Below are 18,682 nucleotides of genomic sequence, written 5' to 3'. Positions count from 1 at the left end.
CATAGACACGAGACTACTCACTTTGTGTGAGCCGATCGTGTTTCAATACGTGTGTACCAATAAATATTTTTTCGCGTCTGTATAATTCCGTGTTGTTTGAGTGTGTCCTAGGCTTCTATGTTGTATTATAATCATTTAGTGGGGGTAATACGGAGATAAAAGAGACGGTATTACAATAGACACGACTCACCCTGGTCGAGTATTAGAAACGAGCATGAAAGCAGGTATACCATATAACTTATTAGTAATTTCACCGGATGGCTTTTTAGCGCCGGTTCACATTTTGCACCCACTTCACTGCTCAACACAAGATGTAAACTCGAGTAAACATATTTATTTAGGCGTATAGCACGCAGTGGGGTCGTTATAGACCACGTTCAACACTATATTGAAAACCAGCATATATTTTAAAAGCATGAACGCACGCACCAACGAATATCAACGCTGACAAGAGAACGAACACCAATCAATTTAATGCACAATTTGACAGTGGCTTCTCCGCTTTAGTAAGCCTACCAAAGACATGAGGTCGTACAAATAATCGAGGCGTCAATTTCTGCTTTTAAGTGTAACGGGGCGCCATCTATGGTTAGTGATGACGTCATGCATATTGACGAAGCGTGTTGTTGTTGATGCGTTCACTCTCTTGGATGTACGCCGTGCGAGGGCACGTGCTATATTTACTGGTCATGTTTCCTTGCGTCTGTGCTGCGATCTGATAGCTTGAAGAATAAAGAACTTACAACAACACTGTTGCATAAGCATGAGCGAGTGATCATTATTGCGACGGTGGTGTGGTTTGTGTAGGTCTGGTAAGTCACAATATTTGTATCAAGTTGATTGTAGACAAAAAATACATATAAGTGTTCACCGCTCAACTGTACGAGAATTTGTGTACACTTATTATTTTTTTTCCTATGTAATCGCAATCGATCACCAGTTTATAGTGGAAAAGACGTTCCTTGTATAAGCAGCTGAACACGCTTCATTACTAATAATAAGCCCTCCCCGGTTTATATTGGCTACTCCAATTGTGTAGCCACTTCAGTACCCGCACTAGGTATCGGTAACGAATAAAAATATTAAATTAAACGTATGGCACGCAGCGGGGTTCCTTGTGGATCGCGTTCAATACTGTGTGGACGGGTACCGCATCCCAATAGCTACATACGCTGTCGTGTAGCGTTGAGATAATAACGACAAAGGTACGTTACCACTGTGTTTTCGCACGTCATCGGGTTACGTGTGAGAAAAAAAAGCTACGTTTATCATATAGAAGGTGCGGTAAACGATCGGTTACGACCCCGGAATAGGATGTCTTACATGCGTACACTGTAAACGAAAATGGTGTGTTTTCGCAATTCACACCCCAGCCTAGGGTGTGTTTCGGGTCATCACACCTATTGGGTACTAAATTTGTCATTTACACCTAAGCTATTGGTGGAAATGAGCCGAACACACCCCTACACATATTAACCATAAGATATACACCCCAAGCATTGGCTTTTGGGGTGGATTGTTAAAGATTACACCTTTTGTCAGACAAATATGAAGTTTTGGATTCAATCCGCGCTAGCCGCTTCCACAATACTTGACTGTTGAAGTTTTAAGTCTGTGTCGGTCAGAAGCCTGGTTAAGGAGGCAGGGGTGCGGCAAGTCTGCATTCTTGTTGAAAATTCAGTCGAATCACTGTACTGATCATTGTATGGTCAGTGGGCACTTGAGAACTTCTCTGCTGTGTCTAACTGTAGGTCGTGTAGGACATATTCTCTTTGGGGTTGAATTATCCACCGAAAATGCGTGTTTTCGCCCACTTTATTGTTGTCCATGTCTTTAAGGCTTCTTGGGTAGGCTTCGGCAATGTTCCATTGTTCAGTTTTTATGGATTTAACCCGGTTCGATCAAGTAAATTCGCCTACGCATATAGTTTCAGCTTCAGTGCCAAATAAGCATTCGTTGTATAAGTTCGTGTGCTACATTGACATGAATGAATAATAGCTAAGTCCGCAATATCATATTGTAATTCACATTTATCGTGCACTGCGGTACTCGTACTTTGGCTGAAATTTCACCCTGTCTACTGCAGTGTGACCGATGTATCTCAAGTGTGTGGCAAAAATACGACACATTATGAAGTTGTCACGATACTGGTTTAAAATTTCTTTCATGTCACGTCAAATGCACAACTGTACATTGTACGTAGCCTATATGTACAAAATATATCGGGCCTATTCCGCACAGCATTAGTGTATAACCACAATATAATGCAGGTTAAGGGTATTTAGAGCTGGGAATACTAGAAGGAGTTAAATTTCAGCCACAAACTTATATGAGCAGTACGCAATATGGGCGTAGCAAGAATTCAAATTAGAATGGAAAACCAGGTTACGTCACGGAACAATCATTGAATTGGGCGAAAGAGGGACTAAATTGGGCAAAGTTTCCTGGTTATTTTCATATCTATATTGATGTGTTATTCACTATTTGGTAGCTTTATGAATTGCACACTAGGCCTAACCGACAATTCGCATACAGCTTTCGGATCGTATCAATGGTTCGATCTATGAAGATAAATCGAGTACTGCAAGACTTTTTGAAGCTTATTATGATACAATCTGCAGCTTCACAGCTATCAAATCCATATTTCCGATAAATCAATTATAGTATACATACAAATATTCCGGAGATCCTTAACTTCAATATAGTTATTACATCAGTGAGTCTATTGTAACATCATAATGGAATATACAAACCGTCGTCACCAGAACAGCTGCTGCTATGTTTGGCTACAGCTATGTAAAATGTTTCGTTATATGCCGTATTTCCGCGCTCAAGAGACCAGACTGGCTATCGACTGACCGTATTAGTCGTCGTGAATCTGTGAAGAAAGCCTCTTTCGAGATTGAAAATATCTGGAGGGTGAGTTACATTTCGTATCTGTACTATTGTAGTAAAGAACATTTGTTCCGTTGCGTTTCCAGTACAGATCCGATTCCTGTTACTCAGTGTCGCAGCTGTACTGAACAGAATTATATGTAGCAAGTTGGAATTGTAAACGTACCGGTAGTGACGATACATTGAATTCACATAAATTGTTGTATCACCAGTACCGATACCAATCTCCAAGACACAGTAGCTCAATGTCTCTAATGGAGATACTGTTGACAGGTCCAGCATTAGCTATGATTATAAACTACGGTAATTTGGGTTTGAGCGACATCGTTTGTAAGTGCATTGAAAAAAAAATCGACTCGATTGTCGTTATATTGAATACCAAAGCACATCACGACCTGTTTGAGTGTAAAGGGTAGCCTACCACTGACTATGCAGAGCTATGTTTATAGGCCTATCACCCTGTCATTATCACTGAGCTATATACACATTATATATTATATTATGTTATGTTATGGTAGGAAGGTAAACATATTATCTATTCTACTTCAGACTTGCATGAGCAAAGATCGCAAATTTGGGGCTCTTGAAGAATGAAATTATCGATTTTTCCTCATGAGAAAACAAGTGTAACTAACATACAAACAGCAAAGGGCAGAAGCATATGAAGCAATGGTATCTGAGGTGAGCAATGGACATTTGATGAAAGCTTTCGATCCCCGTAAATTGGGGCCAGTAAATGTTAATGATATTATGACATGGGTGAAAATATGACGATGCTATATTGCTATCACTATGAATATGAGAGACTTGACTAGGAATAGGCTTACCTCATTGAACATATTTTGCAGTGGCCCCCTCAGACTATCTGCTAAGAGTATGTGACCCATCAGCTAGACTACTTCTTTTGAAACTACTTCTCTGAGTTCTGTTCATATATTTATTTCAATTTGAAGCAGCTTGACATGGATTTGACATAGCCACTTCTATATGCTTGTCATTGAGTAGAAATTGACATCTATTACTTGAGTAGCAATGCGCACTACTGCGGTCAACTCGGTGTGCAACAATGCACGGATTAGCTGGGTCTTCAATGTTTTGACCAATATGAAGAGGCAAACATAGCCTTGCCAAAGTTTATCAAACTATCCTTTCGATCAATATAAACAAATCATAATATATGCACTTCTTGACTCATGATATGACATACACACGATCTGTGCATATGCACAAATCTGCTTTTTGTTAGATTCAAGGACTGATTGCTATTAGTAGCAGACTCTTACTCTGTGAATGTGAAATCAAATATGTTGTTGGTGAGTAATATACTATGCGTAGGATAGTTACAAAATTGTACTTTAACTCGCTTATTTACAAGCATAAAGCAAGTCAAGGCTACAACATCAGTACACATTTCGGATGTCTTGGGCCTTTCGAATCCAATCCAAATTGTCAACTAAACGTTTACCGTATGCCTCATGGTTATTTTTTCAATTTTAGGATGCTGCTATACAAGCTAATATCATGGAATTTCAACCAAATCGACGTCACATTTAACGGTAGAAGCGTATGCTGCGAAACAGTAAAGGATCGTTATCAAACAGCTTATGTTCCAAGGTAATCATTATCATTCAGCTAATTTCAAATTTCCATGTATAGGCTAAGGCAGTGGTTCCCAACGTGGGCGATATCGCCCCCCAGGGGGCGATTTGGCGGTCTAGGGGAGCGAAAATGACGAGGGGAGCGAAAATGGACTAAGGGGGCGACGGAGGGCGAAAATAGGAAGGGGCGATAGGGGGGCGATGACGCGTCAAAACGGCTGAACTTTTTTTTTAGTCAACCCACGGAAATTTAGTTACAAAAGTGTGTCAAATTAGACATCGAGCCGAAAATTTGACCTTTTTTTTAGTCAACCCGCCGGTGATTACAGTTTGTATGCCCAATTTTCGGTCCACAAAATTTTGGGAGGATGATCGGTGTTGACCTTGAAAAGGGGGCGATGGGTCGAAAAAGGTTGGGAACCACTGGGCTAAGGCAAGTCAAGGTTTCCTAATCAGACCTGTATCTGCGGTCGCTTTGAATCCATTCTGAAAGTCAATATTGCCCAACTAGAAAACGTTTCGTGTTTTGGATTAATACCAAGTAGTCAAATTTAAATAAAGTCCATGCATCTCTTTCTTTGATTATTTTTTAAATTTTAGGATGCTGCTTAAAGACTGCATGCTCCAAGAGCAAGATTATATCACTGGAACTAACCGAGTTTAGGAGTATGCTGCGAGAACTGAAAGACTCGTTATCAAGCCAGCAGGTATGACAACTTTGTTAACGACACCTGATGTCAACTTTCGTAGTCGCATATATGAAGTAAACCAAAGCAGAGATGGTCAAAGTTACTAGCGTTGCTACTCAAGTCTATGTAGAAATACCCCGTCAATTTATACTCGATTACAAGTAGATGCAACAGTTCCCAATACAAGTCAAAACTACGTCAAGTGGAAGTAGAATACGAAATGTCGGAAAAATAGTCAAGTATGGTAAGTAGTTTTTCGGAAGTTTGTACTTTGAAAATTGCAATATGAATCTTCGCGACTAATATAAAATTACTAATGGCATATGACACTACTAACAGGAACAATCTTCAAAAATATATTCAGTTATTCCTGGTACAGGTGGTGTTGCTAGACTTGGACAACTAGATATTCTAGTTGTTTAATTATACTAATTGAAGCTATTCTAATTTGTGAAATGTTTCTATGCTCTAATTCTAATATTACTGGAATTTATGAAATCTTTCTATGGTCGACGGTAATTTTAATTCTAATCTAATGTCTGGGTTTCCTTAAAAGGCTACAGGAGAACTGTAGAATGCGAAACGAGCCAAGCTTGCGGTGCAGTAGGGGTGTTCAAAAATGACTCTTTATTCTCAAATTCTACTCGCTACTTGATAAAATTGTTAGGTTACCTTATTGAAGCTTGCACACTAAATTTGGTTTGATTCCAACCAGCAGCCGCATTGCTACTGGAGAAGAAAGTTTTTTTTAATTTATTATATTAAAATGAGTCAAAATTTTCTGTTCACCCATGAAATTGTTGTCTATAAACGATGCCCACCAAATTTGCCACAATTCAAACCAGGCGGAGCGGAGTTACTGATGTCGAAAAATTTGGATTTGAATAAAATAGTATTTACGGTGGGCACAACTGTAATAACTGATTAAAGAATCGGTCACCGTAAAAATACTTTTATATTAAAATCCAATATTTTTTAACGGCAATAACTCCGCTTCCACTAGTTGGAATTGAGCCAAATCGGTTGAGCAATGTTTCTATAGAAAACCTAACAATTTAATGGGGTGAACAGAAAATTTCAAATCTTCTTTTATTCATTATCATATAATAAATAAAAAACTTTCTTCTCCTGTAGCAATGCGGCTACTGGTTGGAATCGAACCAAATTTGGTGTGTAGGCTTAAATTAGGTAACCTTACAATTTTATCAAGTAGCCAGTACGATTTGAGAAAAAAATCAATTTTTGAAGACCCCAGCGCACATATCAGATGAATTTAGAATCCAATCCAAATTGTCAACTAAACGTTTATACCTCATGGTTATTATTTCAATTTTAGGATGCTACTATACAAGATCATGTCAGGGCATTTCAACCAAGTCGACGTCGCATTGAACCATAAAACCGTATGCTGCGAAACAGTGATGGATCGTCATCAAACAGCACATATTGCAAGGTAATCATTAGCATCAAGCTAATTTGCTAATTTCCATGTATAAGGCAAGTCAAGGTTTTCTAATCAGACCTGTATCTGCGGTCGCTTTGAATCCATTCTGAAAGTCAATATTGCCCAACTAGAAAACGTTTCGTGTTTTGCATTAATACCAAGTAGTCAAATTTAAATCAAGTCCATGCATCTGATTTTCTGCTAATTTTAGGATGCTGCTTAAAGACTGCATGCTGCAAAAGCAAGATTATATCATAGGAACTAACCGAGTTTAGAAGTTTGCTGCGAAAACTGAAAGCCTCGTTATCAAGCCAGCAGGTATGACAACTTTGGTAATGACTAGGGCAATTTTTTTGACCTAAAACATGGAAGATTTTGTCCTAAAAAATCTAAATTTTGACCTTTTATGACTTAAAAAACTGTAATTTGACCAAATTTTGACCTCACGTATGCAAATTAGGTGTTTTTTTAGGTGTACTACTTATCTTCATTTCTGATTGGAACTGTCTGTCCTTACGAAGTAGATTGGCCTGAAAAAACGTTTTTGGCTCAAAAACTGACAGATTTTTACATGAAAAACTAGTATTTTAACGAAATCTGGCCCTATGAAGAATTCCAGTAGTTACATTACGTATTCTGGTGGAAATAATTAAAATTTGTTGTAGTACAACGAAAGATCCTTTCCTACATTCTCGGGTAGAACGTGTCTGTCCCTACTACGTAGCTTGCCAAGAACGGAGAAAGAACGTTCAACAGCAGCATTTGTTGGCTGACAACACTCAAGTTGTGTGCACACTGCTGGTGACAAACCGTGTTGCTTCATTCTGACAATGTTGTCTATATCACAATGTTTAAGCTTGCGCTTCTTGATATAAGAACCATGCAATGTCCAAGCATTCTTGCTTCAGCTAGGATATTGTGGTACGTTGACCCTAAAACCATGTCCATATTTGTTTCATTTGACCCTTTATGATTCACAATGAGCAGACGATGGTCCGTTTACAACGGTAGGCCTATAAAGTAGGCTACAAGCTGTAAAATATCAAATGATAAGTTCACCGACAGCGCAAAATCTACGATACAAACGAAATGCAGAGGTCAAAAAATGTTTGACTTTGTAAACAATTTTGACAAATTTTGTAAACAATTTTGACAAATTTTGACCTAACGCTACAATTTTGACCTAATTATGACTTTTTTTGACATGTCAAAAAAATTTGCCCTAGTAATGACACCTGATGTCAACTTTCGTAGTCGCATCTATGAGGTAAACCAAAGCAGAGATGGTCAAAGTTACCAGCGTTGCTACTCAAGTCGATGTAGAAATACCAACTTCAATTTATACTTGATTACAAGTAGATGCAACAGTTCCCAATACAAGTCAAAACTACGCCAAGTGGAAATAGAATACGAAATGTTGGAAAAATAGTCAAGTATGGTACGCAGATTTTCAGAGGATTCTACCTTGAAAATTGCGATATGAATCCTCGCGACTAATATAAAATTACTAATGGGATATGACACTACTAACAGCAAGAATCTTCAAAAATATATTCATTTATTTCTGATATGGGCGGTGTTGCCAGTATTCTAGTTGTCTAATTATCCTAATTGAAGCTATTCTAATTTGTGAAATGTTTCTATGCTCTAATTCCAATTCTAATGGAATGTATGAAATCTTTCTATGGTCTAATTTTAAGTCTAATCTAATGTCTGGTTTTCCTGGAAATCCTACAGGAGAACTGTATAGTGCGAAACAAGCCAAGCTTGCTGTACAGTAGGGGTGTTAAAAATGAATCTTTATTCTCAAATTCTTCTGGCTATTTGGTAAAATTGTTAGATTACGGAATTGAAGCCTGAACACCAAATTTGGTTCAATTCCAACCAGTAGCCGCATTGCTACAGGAGAAGAAAATTATTTTATTTATTATTTAAAAATTAGAAGAGCTTCTTGGAGGCAGGGCATGGTATGGTATGGTATGGTATGGAAGTATGGTATGGTATGGATCGATATTTTGGTATGGAATATGGAACAATGCAAGTATGGTATGGAATGGAAGATTTTAATCTATGGTATGGAACGACATTTCCATACTTCCATACTTTGGTATTTTATACATTTTATCGTGATCTGTGCAAGCTTCAAGAAGCGTACGTTGTTCGCTGTTCACGGAATACGATCGATTTTGTTATGTGTGAATGAGAACTATTGAACGCTGTGTAGGAACAAAACAAATACACGCACGGTTTTATAAGAGCACTTGGATGACGTGTTTTGTGATGTAATAATGACAACAGTAATGTTGATCCGATATTCTACTGAGTCTAGACATCACGTCTCCGAACATGTGACGCAAGAATTGGTAATGTAGGCCACTCTAACTATAGATAACTAACCTACCGTAGGTTAGTTATCTATACTCTAACTACCTCATTGCTTGAGTGACGACAGCTTACAAGCACTCATGATGCAACGAACTAATTGCTCAATTTGATTGATAATTACATTTCCTCTGAAATATTGTCCGCACATTTACACTATTCACATACCGAGATATCTGATTGGTCATATTTCAAACGCTTTCGCATTAAGATTATAGATCAGGGAGTGAGGTAGATATAGTTTGAAATTCTCGCCACGCTAACCCCAACCAAATACTGTACTAATAATCACGCTGATCGCTGCAGTATTGATCGCCTGCAGCTGGGATATTTTATGGGTGCGCCTGTATTATAAATTATTTTGCGAATATTTATTTCAAACTTGCATGTGTCTCATGCCAATGTACCGGAAATGCGATGATATTCTTATGGAGCAGGGACGGACAACTTCTCCAGTCGGCGGGCCGGATATAGGAAAATTAGGTACTCGACGGGCTGGACTGCTGAATCGAAACATTATTCGCCCTTATATACGAGGAATATATAGTATTTAATTAATGTATTTTAACGACAGCAATGTCACTTCAGAGGCACTTCTCGCCGATAATGACGAATACAATGTGGATTTGAGTACCGTATTGTCATAGGCGCCGCCCTGTCTGCTTCTCTGTGATCAGCTAACTCACGGTGCAATCCTTAATTAAGATTTTAAAGTGTTTGGTAAGCCCGGTACCCAAAATTTAACACTCCACTCTTGCACGCTGTGCAGTGCGCACATGTATATAATAACATACTGTCACTAAAATTTGACGTTAAGGCAGGTAGTGGGGAATCTCGGCAGACCGGGGTCGCGGGCCACATTATCATGTGAGACTGGAAACTGTCCGCGGGCCGGACAAAATCTCATCGCGGGCCGCAGGCGGTATGTTGCCCGTCCCTTTTATGGTCGGTCCTAGATAACAATCTGCTGACTATCTCATTTTGCTCGCGGAAGCTGTATAGTAGACGTAGGCTACACGGCACCTCAGCACAACAGACTCTGTAAAACTATTACCAGGAATTAGATCCGCATCATGGCTTGTTTAAGCAATAATGACATCCGAAATATCAATACCGGTAATACAGGTGCTAGAAAAGGTACTATACTTATGATATTGAAGTATTTGAAAGCATAGGCGCCGACTTTTAATTTTTTACGAGGTGGCGAAGTCTTGTGACGTCATAATTGATCAATATCGATGACGTCATCGTCGCACTAAAACGCACTTTACTACATGCCGCTGGTTTACGTGCAGCGTTAAACTATTCGCGTGGCGTTTTAATGCCGGCCCTGTGATCATTAATATCAAACCATGCAGTCGAGTAATTAAATGGAATCTTAAAACGGTACGAGTACGATCGTACGAAAATATAACTGCGCTACTAGTCTGTACGACGGAATGCACCGAACAGAAATCAGAATTTACGTCACTGAGAATTTGGAGTTGTATCAATGTTATTCACGCGCAATGCGCTGTGGTGTAAGTAACAAAATACGCTACGCACTGGCCTGGCAAGTTCGCAATTAATACATGACAACTCTCGAACATGAGGTTTAAAGCAGACAATAATGATGATTACAAACGCGAAATCGCGCAGCCAATCAATATAGTTGTCTCTTGCGATTTCTGGCTTCGCGTTGATTAGCTCGCATCGCGGCAATTGTTTGCAGATTAAAACGGCGATTTTGGCGGCATTGGTACATTTCCGAATTACGTTCGCGAAGCATTTTGGGATTACATCGGTCAATTCGTAAATTCAATTTGCATGTCGATGGCCACCAACACATACTAATTGACTTACGTGTTGACGGCTGCACAAATTTCCCTTTACGGCCGCTGGTTGGCTACCCCTGGGCTAGAACTAATTCCACTTCCGTGCGCATGCAGCGATCTTGTCAATCGCAATTCACCGGCTACCAAATGCCCAATAGTTTAATATTCGATATTGTTGTTCTCGATGCGAGTACATCCAGCAATCAAGTTGATCGGAATATAAAAGGTTCCATGTTCAAACGAATCGAATAAAATCAGAATTTGCGCCACCTAGAATCTCGTTACGCGTCAATATTTGACAATGGCATGGCATCGCCTACTGCACGTTAATAACGAAAGGAACACTGAAAAATGACATCGTGCGACAATTTCGGAGTACGAATGTATCAAGTAGAAAACAAAACATATGGATGGGTTTTGAGTTTGACATAGTATTGAGTAGCTTTCGTCGCGTCAATTGTTTTCTCATTATATCGGTGTTTAAGCTGTATTGCTGCATTTCCCGATTAATCTCACTGGCAAAGCCTTCTTAAGAGAAACGAATATGGGCAGAAATGAATTCCAATTTGAAGGCACACACCAACGCACCCGCCAATTTCGCGCTGCGATTACGAAGACTATCGCACGAAGCTAGCTAGCTTAAGAATGGTTTTGTAAACGAATGTGGGCGCACATCATTTAGATTTTAGAAAAGCAGATCGTCTATTTGGGCGGATGGTCGGGAGAGGAGATCTAGGATGGTGTTCATGTTGACGATTCTACGCGTATGATAAGCTTGATAAAGAGTCCGGAAGTGCTGTCAATTAGAGAGTCCCTGATCTCTGGTGAACAATTAAATACGCGCGCGTATTACGTAGCCTCAATGACAGTTTTGGCAAATCAAAATGTCCGAACTTGACGGCACTGATTTCAGGTGGTTCAGACCTGTGTAGTCTTTCAGAACTTGAGCTATGATACACTTCTTCTGATCGTTACGTTCAAGTATTAGCGAGAATCAATTGCGCACGCTGAAGTCTCTTTGCGGCGATTCGATGTTATTCAGTTTTGCGAAGTCGCTCTTTAATCAATGTAACATAAAGCAATCACCAATTAGCGTAAACTCGAGCGCATTGTCTCCAAACCAGCGAGAGATAGAAGCCAAAGCATGCTAGGCCCGAGACGCGATAGGTAAGCCAGCAATGGTATCTTTTGCACTAGGCCTATCGCAGATGCTCATTGCTCATGCTCATGTATATGCCAGCGATGATATCGTGTACGGCTGGCCGAAGCCGCCAATACAGATGCGATTGCGCAGGGAAGCGATGGTACAGTGTGAATTGGGCCTATTGCAGATGCAGGCTTGTTCGAGACGCGATAAATCGGGCTAGCGACGATTGCCACGCGCACGGGAATGAATGACCTAATTTTGCGACAATCTCAGCGGGAGATCATCACAGAATCTTCTCACTAATTGACAACATGCTTCTCGTAATTCGGCCCCTCGGAACAATGATATTATAATTATTGAATTGCAACTGAATATTAGAGTTAGAATGGTCGTTTCAAAATGACGTGGTTTCGCGTTTCAAAAGGTTTCGGTCGCCGAAAGCCCCCTGGCTTCGCGCCTGGCACACGCGCGTATCGAACTCGACGACGTCTCTAACGAGGTCGCGTCGATTCGCCTGATTAATAATTATTGGTCATAAATCACTAGGACGTTGGGGAATTTTGTACGAGGTGGCCGTCACCTCGTAAATATGGTCACGAGGTGGCTGCGCCACCTCGTAACCGCGTAAGTCGGCGCCTATGTTTGAAAGTATGGAATATGTATCAAGTATGGTATGGAACAATGTTGGTATGGTATGGAAAATCGCGAGTATGGTATGGAGAGAGGAAGGCAAGTATGGAGTATGGAAAATCCTTGTTCCATACCATACCATACCATGCCCTGCTTGGAGGTACAGAACTTCAATATACAATTAAATAGTATATTCATATTGAAATGAACCCGAATATTTTCGGCTGACACTCGTCAGGGGTAATCGTCAGCAACTAGTAGAGAATTGGAAAGAACATTGTATATCAACATTGTGATACGATTGTTGATATACAATGTTCTTTCCAATTCTCTACTAGTTGCTGACGATTACCCCTGACGAGTGTCAGCCGAAAATATTCGGGTTCATTTCAATATGAATATACTATTTAATTTAAAAATTAGTAAAAAAATTCAAAATTTTCTGTTCACCCTTGAAATTGTAAGGTTGTCTATAGAAACGATGCCCACCAAATTTGCCTCAAATCAAACCAGCCGAAGCGGAGTTATTGATTTCGAAAAATTTGGATTTGAATAAAATAGTATTTACGGTGGGCACAACAGTCATAAATGATTAAAGAATCGTTCACCGTAAATAATATTTTATTCAAATCCAAAATTTTGTGACGGCAATAACTCCGCTTCCACTGGTTGGAATTGAGTCAAATCGGTTGAGCATTGTTGCTATAGACAACCTAACAATTTAATGGGGTGAACAGAAAATTTTAATTCTTTTTTCGTTCATTTTCATATAATAAATAAAAAACTGTCTTCTCCTGTAGCAATGAGGCTACTGGTTGGAATCAAATCAAATATGGTGTGCAGGTTTCAATTAGGTAACCTTACAATTTTATCTAGCCAGTAGATTTGAAAGAAAAAGTCGTTTTTGAACACCCCTACTGTACAGTAGACATTTGCTATTCTCATGCTCATAAGGTGAACTATGATTTGATGATAACGAAGTTTGATTCAACTTTTGGCAATTTCAGTAATTCTAATTCTAATATAATTTGAAAAAAACTGTTAGCTAGAATTATAATTTTAATCTAAGTTCCAACTGTGTAGCTCAAATTTTAATTCTACTCTAATTCGAAAAAAAACTTGTAGTTGTAATATAATTCCAATCCAATTTGGAAAAACGGAACGTTTTCAAGTTGTCCAAGTCTGCCTGTTACATGCGGTTTGCATGAAACTATCCATCAATTTCCATCTTGTCGATACCTAATTGCCCACACATACAGTGATCGTGTGTGAACATGTTTCCTATAGCGGTAAGTTCACCCTATCGGACCACAGTCTGTGCTGCAATTCCTTAGCAAGTGTAACATCTGATTTTTTGTAAGTACTTTCATTAAGTTATGCATGTTAGCATATGTGCCCGTTATTTGGGTTGTGAATATGCATTTTGATTTCAGAATGATGCCACAAGTTCTTGCTGAAGATAGTGACTCAGCCTTCGCCGTACAAGAGTGTTTTTCGGAAACCTGGAGGAGGCGACTTCCCAATACTACATGGGCAATGTTCTTCGAGCAGTATTTTCAGTGAATTTCTTTCTCCGTCGCTGGGATCTCTGTTTTTGTTATTTCACGAAATAAGTTTCCATTTTATGTTATTATGGTTCAATTGATATCGAATATATGCAATCAAGAAAGTGTATTTGCAATAGCGTGCCATTTGGAAGAAGATGCAGGATTTCAAGTGGGGTGTATATATTGAAATTCCGCCCCAATCAATTCTAATGGCTAGGGCAGTGGTTCTCAACCTTTTTGGCTTCGCGGACCCCTTTTGACCGTCACGGACCCTCGCGGACCCCCTCAAGTTTTAGTTCAATTTTAGCTCTATTACGGTGAAACCGTCATCTGTCTTGTGCAAATATGAACTGTAGGCTTGTGATAAATAGCAGAATAATGATTTTTGTTGAAGATAATATCATACTATTTATGTAGAAATTGGTGAACTTTTATTATTTCAAACCTAATTTTGCTGCTGTATTTCTTGAAGTACGTGGTCGTGTCTTGAAAATCCGCGTCTTCGTTTTGATATGAACGAGGAGTGCCGAAAACCATTTCCGCAAATATAGATGGAAGCTAATGTAGTACTAACGCATAACGCTTCTGACGAAACTTTTGGTGTGATCGCAACACTTATGGCACCAAAATGAAGAAACACATATTTTATGAACCAATCACGTCCAGCATCTAGCGCAGGGTCGGGCAACATACGGACCGCGGGCCGGATTCGGCTCGCAGAGAGTTTCTACCGTCAAAGTGAAATCCTAATCCAAAAGTAGAGACAAATTTTATGCTCCAAAGAATGGATCCACGTTTTCCAACCAGAGAAAGACTGTCATGAAACGACTTGTTCTGTTCGGGTTTACATATATATTTACGAGCAAACATTTTCGACCATGAACAATTAAACATTAACGAGACAAGGCTGCATACCAATATAACTGGTGATATGAATTTCAAGGTTGGAGCGTAATGCTTTGATATCAACAAAACACTCCTTGTTCATAAAAAAAAATCAGCCTTGTCGATAGGGCCTCCGCAATAAGAATGCGCCAAATCTGATAGCCGAGCTTTAAGAGCAGGTATATCATTGTCCTATTTATGACGAGTGTCAGCCGAAAATATTCGGGTTCGTTTCAACATAAATATACTATTCAATTGTATATTAAAGTTCTGTACCTCCAAGAAGCTGGTCCTTGCGTTGGGACAAATTATGGAAATACTTCGGTTTTTTTTTTATTTCAAACGACTGTTCACTAATTTGATGAGACTGACAACTCCAAATCGAGAAGGTTTGGCAGACATTACGAAGTCACCCTGATTGACGTTACTATCTCCATATTTTTTTATTTTTTTCACAAACCCCAACAAAACGTCTCTAAACAGCAGTAATATGTTTGTATCATCAGGTTATTGGGAAATTGGCAATGAAAATGAGTTTCCACACTACGATAGTCCATGTCGGGCGATTATTATGATGATATGAGTCATGAGGTCTTGGCAGTTGTGGTGCAAAACTGCCTCATGCTTTCTCAAATTAAAAAATAAAATAAAAATTAGGTTATCAACAATTTTAAAAATCTTAGAGGTCTCGCGGACCCCCTGAAATTGCTTCGCGGACCCCTAGGGGTCCGCGGACCCCCGGTTGAGAACCGCTGGGCTAGGGTGAGATATCCGATATACACCGCAAGGAATGGGGTGGATTCTGGTCATTCACACCGACAGGGTTACGTAAGTTCTGTTTTCGTGTACCACCTTTTGGGGTGTGTATAACCACTTTTTTCGCTAAGAGTGTATTGTGTTGAACGCATCAAGGTCTAAATCAGCTGTCCCACGGTCTATTTATGACCACCCTAGTTGATAACGAAAATTTCAAAAAAGCATGAAAGCACGTCCCAACGAATATCAAAACGCCAACAAGATAACGAACACCAATAAATTTATTTCCCGACTTGACAGCGGCTTCCCCCTGCTTTACTAGGCTTATCAAAAACAATGCGGTCGTACAAATAATCCAGGCGCCAATTTCTGCGTTCTACACACAAGCGAGTGATCATTATTGCGACGATGCGGCATTAGCAGTCCAAACAGTGAGATTGACTTGACTTACGCTCGCAGTGGCCTTGTGAGGACACCTCAATGCCTGTTTTCATGCTACGGGGAGAGAATAACAAAATAGCATGTTGACACCTGCCCTCACTGAAACATATAAAACAATATCACTTTTTGGTACCACCCTGGTTTTTCGAACTCTTTCAAATTGCAAGCCGCAGCCAGATGGACTCGACTGTAGAGTTGCACTGACACATATCGGCGAAATATATTGTGGGTTATTTCCATATCAGTATATTATTTCTTCGGTTTGTGTGTTGTGGACTTGGGTGAGTAATGGTGTCACGCTACTGATTGGAGTACTCGGTACTTGTGCTATATACCTAAGTCGTTTTTAACTTACTCAGGTGAAACCTGTCTCTCGTAGGTCCTCATTTCGCGTTATTCATGGTCTGTTTGGGTATTTTAAGCTGAAACGAAAGATAAATTCACAAAAAAAGAGTACATTTGTGCGAGGACATCTTCCTGGAGAAGGAGGACGTACGGCAACCCCCATTAGTATCAATGGGGCATCAAATATATCGCATTGCCGTCAACCTTACTGAATATACCAGTTTTCTCAAACAGCTGATAGGACTGACCTCGATCTTGTCACACTCGAATGATCACAGCTGATTTACACACGTCACACCGAAATGACAAGTACTCGTACGACAAGTGAGCCCGTCGGTGTGATCATCGTTTAGGTAGTAAAAACAGAGTGATTTTGTCGAATACCCCACTGTCAGACGGGTGTATCACTAACGAATTCCCCTACCCTTTTAGACCTATAGTGTAAAAGGCCATAGCTCCCCGATCATCATGTTGCAATACTAACAGCTCGACCAAAAAGGATGGCACCTTGGCACGTAACAGTATCGTGTGGTCGATTAGCTTTTTTCATAAAAATATGAAATCCACATAAATACATACCGCTGGAGTCGTTGACGGGTGTAAAGTTGGTATCGTTGTGGGGGTACGATTTTATTCATCCTCAAATGACTACGTTCTTGCTGTGTTAAACCTGATTGCACTAACAACACATGCACAGCCCGCAAATAAGTCGCTACAAAGTTTCACTGCACGCAGAACTATTGTGCCTTGTATGGAGGTGATCACGATTCGGTCTTTCCGAATACCTACTCAAAAGCGGTGGGGAGACTTGGCGCAGATCCGTGGTCACTTATACCCTATACTTTTGTTCGAGGCAAACGCTGGGGATCAGATGGACGAACCCCGTTTTCGATTGTGGTATTTGTGCGTGGAAAAATACAGTACAATTACTAGGATTATATCACACCTCAAAATACTTTCGTGTCTAAACTTGCCGCATGGGTCAATCGAGGCGACTCACAGAGATATTCCTAGTTTATCCTTGAGGGCTGTATTACTGGTTAGCTGTATATTTATGGATGATTGACAACGGCTAGCTGTCGCTATTGTATCATTTACATATGTGTTATACAAGGGGACGTCAACTCCTTCAGTCGGCGGGCCGGATATAAGAAAATTTAGTACTTGGCGGGTCGAATTGCTGAATCGATACATTATTCACCCGTTGATCCCCATATATGAGGAATAAATCGTAATTAACCAATATATCGTAACGACCGCAATGTCACTGCAAAGCCATATCTCCCTGATAATAACGAAGACAATGTGGATTTGAGAACAGCCTTGTTATACAGGCACCGCCGTGTCTGCTTCTCTCTAATCAATTAACACATCGTGCAACCCATAAATAGGATTCGCAAATTACTGGATCGCTTCGAAACTGTATTTTGGCTCGATAGTTTTATGGGGACCTACTCCTTATAATTAGGATAGAAAGCGATTTCACGATACCGACATTTCTTTAAAACTACTTCTACTTGAGTACTTCAAAGCTATATTCTGCTTTAGTCGAGTAGCGGACGATGACGATTTCACACGCATTCCAAAGTACATCTTGTGAGAATGATGTGCCACCACCCCAGCTATTCTCGCTACGACATTGGATCATTTGGCTGTACTAAGGTGGGTATACCCCGCCATGGTCGAGTGCGCTCGATCTTTTTCATATAACGGTAGTTTGGGGCGCTTCTACTATTCACATATACATGTTTACACAGGCCCCCGTATCCACGTAATAGCCTGCACAATACCATCATAGCGTCATTTTTCCGATTTGGCCCAGTAAATACCCGACTTTTGTAATCTAGGCCCACATTTTGCGTTACTCGTGGTGTTTTATTGGATATGTTAAGCTAACAAGGAGGACAAATTGACAGAAAGAGAGTACATTTGGTCGAAGGGAGAACATATCTGGAAAATGGAGGACATATCCTCCCCTAAGTGAGGACGTATGGTAACCCCATTAAAATAGGGGGCGTCGATGGGGACATCAAATGTATCGTATTGTGTTGCTGTCAACCAGAAAACGCGAGTTTGGTCAAACAGGCCGATTGATGACTGACATCGACT

At 40.0% G+C, this 18,682-nt stretch overlaps 1 long non-coding RNA gene across 1 annotated transcript; it reads left to right on the top strand.

Moving 5' to 3' along the window:
* The first annotated feature begins 574 nt into the window (after nucleotides 1-574).
* LOC145454330 (uncharacterized) lies at nucleotides 575-15,787 on the top strand. Its single transcript, XR_013920098.1, has 7 exons — nucleotides 575-2,919; nucleotides 3,445-3,576; nucleotides 4,393-4,509; nucleotides 5,094-5,200; nucleotides 6,519-6,635; nucleotides 6,838-6,944; nucleotides 14,033-15,787. It is a non-coding gene; the product is annotated as an uncharacterized LOC145454330 (long non-coding RNA).
* The last annotated feature ends 2,895 nt before the right edge of the window (nucleotides 15,788-18,682 follow it).

Source organism: Botryllus schlosseri, chromosome 13 (genome assembly GCF_051294905.1).
Source record: "Botryllus schlosseri isolate E-star chromosome 13, Bs_hap1, whole genome shotgun sequence".
NCBI classification, from domain to species: Eukaryota; Metazoa; Chordata; class Ascidiacea; order Stolidobranchia; family Styelidae; genus Botryllus; species Botryllus schlosseri.
This window is presented reverse-complemented; position numbering and strand designations above follow the sequence as displayed.